Source organism: Erinaceus europaeus, chromosome 11 (genome assembly GCF_950295315.1).
Source record: "Erinaceus europaeus chromosome 11, mEriEur2.1, whole genome shotgun sequence".
Lineage (NCBI taxonomy): Eukaryota > Metazoa > Chordata > Mammalia > Eulipotyphla > Erinaceidae > Erinaceus > Erinaceus europaeus.
This window is the reverse complement of record NC_080172.1, coordinates 36,187,192-36,193,649: the sequence shown is the minus strand read 5'-3', so window position 1 is coordinate 36,193,649 and position 6,458 is coordinate 36,187,192.

The following is a 6,458-nucleotide window of genomic DNA, read 5'->3' as shown; positions in this document are numbered from 1 at the left end:
CATTACCGGTATCCCAAGTATCACTTGCTCAGTTATGATGCTTTGAGTTCCTTCCTGAGAGTTTCTTAATTCTTAAATATGAAGTATTAACTTATCCTCCACTTGGTTTTCTCAGTGGTGAATTGGAGAACCTTCATCAGTACTGCCCTCAGCAGCTGTGTAAATACAGCTGAAAAACTGCAAGTAGACAGGATGGTTTGTAAGTAGGCTTCCTTATGTGTTTTGGAATGTTGTTCTGAGAACTGTGTACTAGGGGTTTCTGATGAGCCTCCATGTATGCAGTTTTCATACACATGTTTAACCTGACTGGGTTTGAACCAAGTCTTGTTTATCATAGTCATATTCCTTTAGCTTCATAATATTTTCTTTTTAAGAAAAAAGATTATTTATGTATTTAAATTTATGGAAGGGGTTAAGGATTTACAGTTCAATAGTTGAAATATAGTCACAATTTCTCATCTCTCTGTGATAGGTATTTTCAGAAACACTCTCCAACTTATCCATCCGCTCTTCACTCCTCAATCTCCAGAGCCCTTCACTTTGTTGCAACACATGACACCTAGTCCAAGTTTTACTTTGTGATTTCTTTTTCTGTCCTTGTTTCTCAAGTTTCACCTAGAAGTGAGTTCATCTGGTATTCATCCTTCTCTTTTTGGCTTACTTCATTTAATGTGATTCCTTCAAGTTCCGTCCAAAATGAGGCAAAGGAGGTGATATCACCATGTTAAACAGCTAAACTGTATTCATATATATTCATGGCTTTCTTAGCCATTCATCTTTTGTTGAGCAACTGAGTTGCTTCCAAGTTTGCACTGTCACAAATTATGATGCTGTGAACAAAGGTATACATAGATGTTTTCAGATGGGTATAATCAGACACTTTCTTGGATTTTCCATTTTACAGTATGCTAAAGATCATAGTAAGATTATATTTTTTTTACTCAATTGAATATTTGATGCAAGAAAAGTGTATTCATTTTCTAGGACTACCATGACAACACATCACAAGCTATATAGCTTAAGTAACAGAAATTAATTGTATCATGATTTTGGAGATCAAAGGATCAGCACAGTTGGTTTCTTTGGATATCACTTCATAGTAGGTAGCCATCTTTTCATTATGTCTTTTCTCTGTGTATGTTTTTCTTTTCCCCTTTATTGAGGGGGTTAATGGTTTAGAGTTGACAGTAAAATACAGTAGCTGATCCATGCATAATATTTCTCAGTTTTCCATATAATATTCTAACCCTCCGCCTAGGTCCTCCCCTGCCAGGACCTGAACACTCCCCTCCCCTCTTTACAGAGTCCTTTACTTTGGTGTGATACACCATCTGTGTATGTTTTTATCCTAATATTCTCTTTTATTATTTTTAATTAAAAGATTTTTTGTCACAAGGGCACATTTTTATTAATTATTTAATATTGATTTACAAAATTATAAAAATAACAGGCGTATAATTCCATATCTTTCCCATCACCAGAGTTCTGTGTTCCCATTCCCTCCATTGGAAACTGAATTAGTTCTCCCACGATCACAGATATGGGTTGACTGTTATTTATATAACTACCTATCTATATTTACATATATTTGCCTATTTTTTCTATGAACCTGCCTTCTCTCATCTCTTCCTAAGTCACATCTTCTATTTCTGAGTGTCTTTTTTTTTTTTCCCTTCACTCTTCTCTCTCTGAGTCCCAGTGGAATTGGAGTTCAGAGCCCTTTAAACATCTTCCCTTAATATTTACCCCTCTAGAAATATGGATCAAAATTCTTTATGGGATGTAGATGGTGGAAGGTCTGGCTTCTTATTGCTTCTCTGATGAACATGGGAATTGGCAGATCGCTTCTTAACCTCAGCTGGTTTCTCTACACCTAGGGGTGTAGAGCTCTGGAGAGGTCAGGTTCTAGGATTCACTGGTGAGATCATCTGCCCAGGGAGTTCAGGATGGAATAGTAATAGCATCCGCAACTTTGTGGCTGAGATGCACTAAGATATAAAACAGGACAAGATGTTTACTGAACAGGAGCCATAAATTAGGAATAGAGCAGATAGGAAAAGAGATTTTAGGGTTTAGAGGATGTAGGAAGTCTATTTTAGATATGTTCTTAGGGGCCCATGACTGTGGTAATTTTTGCATGAGCTTGATAGTTAACATGCAGGTGGACTAAAAGTGTTGCCTGGGACAATGGTGTCAGAGTTAGAGTAGTATCAGGGTAGAGAGTAGCTTACAAACTTGAAGAAAATATGTAAATACAATTACTTATTTACCACATCAATCTGACCCAGGGCCCATATCAATTCATATTTAGTACAGGACCCTATGTACCCTCTGAGACCCTGTCAGTCTGTGTTCTCAGTCCATAGTCACAGCTGGGAATATTCTAGGTTGCACTCATTTCAGGACCAGTTTTCCTCAAGTGGCAGAATAGGATGACCCAGCCTCCCTTTAAAGAGCAGGGCAATCCTTATCATCGATAGTTCATAGTGAGGTACGATCCTAAAAAAGCTCACAAAAGGGCTTATAATTACCTTCCTGAAGGAAATGACCAGTGATAGTGAGGAGAGGGATCTATAAGAGGGTTAGGACCATTGAATCTGGGGGGGAGGAGATTCAAGGATTACCTGACTAGTGCCCCAGGTGATGGCCAAGAAGGCCATCATTACATGAGGCAGTCAGTTGCTTTTTTCCAGTATTTATAATCATGGAGTATAATTTTACATCTCTCTAAAAATAATTGTCAGCACACTTCACTAGCTACAAAATTGCCATCTCCTCCCACCCTCAACTTCCTTTAACCTCTTTCCACTTCCCCCTGTTGAGTTCTTAGATCCTTGAAATATACCATGGCTTATTAATGTTTCATTTTATATTTTCCCTCAGTTTATTTCTTAAATCCAACCTATGAATGAAATCACCTAGTATTTTTTTCTTCTACTTCTGGTTTATTCTAATTAGCATGATCCTCTCTAGTTACATCTATGGTGTAGCAAAAGAGAAGATCTTACCTTTTCTTTTTTTTAAAATTTTTTTAAAAATGTTTTTTTAATATTTATTTTATTTATTTATTCCCTTTTGTTGCCCTTGTTGTTTTATTGTTGTAGCTATTATTATTGTTGTCGTTTTGGATAGGACAGAGAGAAATGGAGAGAGGAGGGGAAGACAGAGAGGAGGAGAGAAAGATAGACACCTGCAGACCTGCTTCACCTCCTGTGAAGCGACTCCCCTGCAGGTGGGGAGCCGGGTTCGAACCGGGATCCTTATGCCGGTCCTTGTGCTTTGCACCACCTGCGCTTAACCCGCTGCGCTTCAGCCCGACTCCTGATCTTACCTTTTCTTATAGCTGAGTATCATTCTGTTGTTTATATATACCATAGCTTTTTTCTTAAAAAAGATTTTATTTATTAATAAGAAAGACAGAAGGAGAGAGAGAATCAGACATCACTCTGATGCCTGATTTTCAAATACACATAAGTATAGTGAATATGAGGAACTAAACATATAAATTGTGGGAGGGGACACAATTCAAACCATACTAGGAAAGAAACATGAAGGAAAGAGAAATGGTGACAAGAAGATCACTTGAGGGTAGCTTTTGGAACATTGAACATTAAAGGTGGATTCTGTGTTCTACCGATACAACACTGAACTCATTATAATCCACTGCTTCAAAATCATTCTTCCTACATTTTTTTGTTTGTTTTATAGGATCCACAATTACCGAAGCAGTCACAATGACTACATTACCTAAATTGCAAGCCTGAGGTTCAGAATTTAATGATCAATGCATGCCAGAATGATGTTTTGTTTAACTAAATATTGGTTCATTTTTAACTACTTATTAGGATTACAATAATAGTATTCTCATTGATCTCACTTCTTCTGTTCTGCTCCTTCTTCTTATTCAAATCCACCCCTTAAGTTGCTGTAAGACAATATTTACCAATAATAAAAATAAAGTTGGGTATACCACTTTGAGGCTAAATTTGTCAATGGTTCTCTATTGTTTTAAGTAGAAAATTCCAATTTCTTAGCTCAAACAGGCAACAAAATTCTTTCCCATTGTGCTGATTTATTGAATTTAGACCACATGCTCATGCCTAGCCTATTTGTCAGATGAAAGCATTAAAAAGCTGATTAATTAAAACAATTTGAATCTATTCCTTGGGGTCAAGCTCCCTGGAACTTTTGGACTGTGAAGGAGGGGGGTAGGGTGTGGGGTAATGATGAGGACAAAATTGGTGTTTCATCAAGAAAGAGTAGAAGTGAATAGACAGTAAACATTAGGCAGGTCACTAAAAGTGTTTATTATTGTAGTCTGTTCCTCTGAGGAGCTTATAGTTTATAGTGAGGGTAGAAAAGGATAGTTAAAGTGACAAAGCAATATGCTAAGAACAATTGTAGAGTTCTGCATAGTGTGTGTACTATGATTACAAAAGCTCCTGGGCCCCTTGGGATCAACATTTAGTAAAAGAAATGAGATGTAACTTAAATTTGTGTAAAATGAGCAAGAAGAAAGAAGTTGGATGGAACATTCTGGAATGGAGATCGGCATTTGAAAAACCTTAAGAATACAGCAATTAAAACAATTTGTTGGGAAGTTGCAAAGCATTCAGCCCTATCTGTGAGGGACCAATGATGAGGTTAGAAACACTTTCCAATGGAGGGAATGGGGACATGGAACTCTGGTGGAGGGAAAGATGTGGAATTATACCCCTATTGTCTTATAAATTTGTAAATCAATATTAAATAACTAATAACAATAATGATAAAAAAGGTAAAGCTGGGGTAGATACTGACACAAAATATCTTTATTGTATAAATTCACCTGTGGTTTCTCTTGCTACTTTTTTGTATCACTCAACTAAAAGCCAAACACTCCATGAAATTCCACATAATACAGCACAGATAACAGTATAAATCTCAACTGAAAGATGAAGGCACAATCTAAAAGCTTAAATAACCTTTCCAGGGTACATAGAGTTGGTGTTAACCAGAGTTCATACACAATTTTTATTAATTTATTATTTTGAATTGAGACAGAGAAATTGAGAAGGCAGAGAGAGAAGGGGGGGGAGGTGTGTTGGCATCACTATTTTACTTGTGAAGATTTCCCCCAGGGGGAGGCTTGAACCCTGGTCATGGCACAAGCCCAAACAAGTGCACTACTGTCTATTCCCCCAATAAAGAGTCTTTTTGCATCAAAAATCATAAAACATGTTATCCTAAGCAATAACATAGAATCAAAATAAACAACATTGCAGTGATATGTATCTGAGGTGCATTTGGGTATACAAAGATACATGCGAGAGTGAAAAAAAATCTATGGGAGATGTAAGGATAATTCTGTGTCTAAAATACATTCTTTTATTTTGATCAAATCCATTGTTGGAATATGCATTCATTTTTGGATCAGGGACAGAACAAAAAGTGCAGTTTTGCTAGAGAACTCATCTTTTCTTAGGTCATCTGCCGGTCACAAGTCATTAAGAAGATTTTTTTGCCTATGACCTGCTTCTGCCTTTGCTATAATGTGCCTTTTATCTTTCAATCTGTTGGCTTTTATTTATTCTTCACAAATTCAGCTTAAGCACCACTTTCTTCAGGAAAACTTCTTTGAACCCCTGTTCCTATTTAGAAAGAAGTCATTGCACTTACACTTTGCCCTGTACACATCTCTTATTGGTCTTATCATACTCACTATAAATTTGGCTGTTTCTCCACTCTTTCATTAGAATTTAAATCCCATGAAGATAAAAACATTGCCTACTTTTCTTCTCCTTTCCCCAAGGAAACCTTGCTCTTGTTCAGAATTTTTTTTTTTTTTGCCTCCAGGGATATTGCTGGGACTTTGTGGTTGTCTGCACCACAAATCCACTGCTCCTGGAGGCCACTTGCTCCATTTTGTTGTTGTTGCTGTTATTGTTGGATAGGACCAAAAAAAAAAAAAAATCAAGGAAGGATGGGAAGACAGAGAGGGGGAGAGAAACCCTGCTTCTCTACTTGTGAAGCCAACCCCCTGCAGGTGGAGACGCGGGCCTCAAACCAGGATCCTTATGCAGGTCCTTGTGCTTCGCCCCATGTGCGCTTAACCTGGTGTGTTTCTGCCATGCCCCCATGTTCAGATCTATTTCCTTCAGGCAGTTATCATAACTCAAGGAAGGCCACCCCTGCCTCATCTCAAAAAATGGATCTTATTATTTAAGTACTTAACCTCTAAGGAAATCTGACAATTCCTACACTCAAATTTAGTTGTCACAACTGGAGTTTGTAGTTGATACCCAGTTGATAGAGACCAAAGATCCAGCTAAATGCCCTAAAGGACAGTCCCCTCTGACCTCCTTACACCCCTCCGTCTCCTGAGAATTATCCAATCCCAATAAAAATGATGCTTAGGTTGAGATGCCTTGGTTGAAGTCAATGTTTGTGTGACATAACTTCCTAATAACACAGAGATG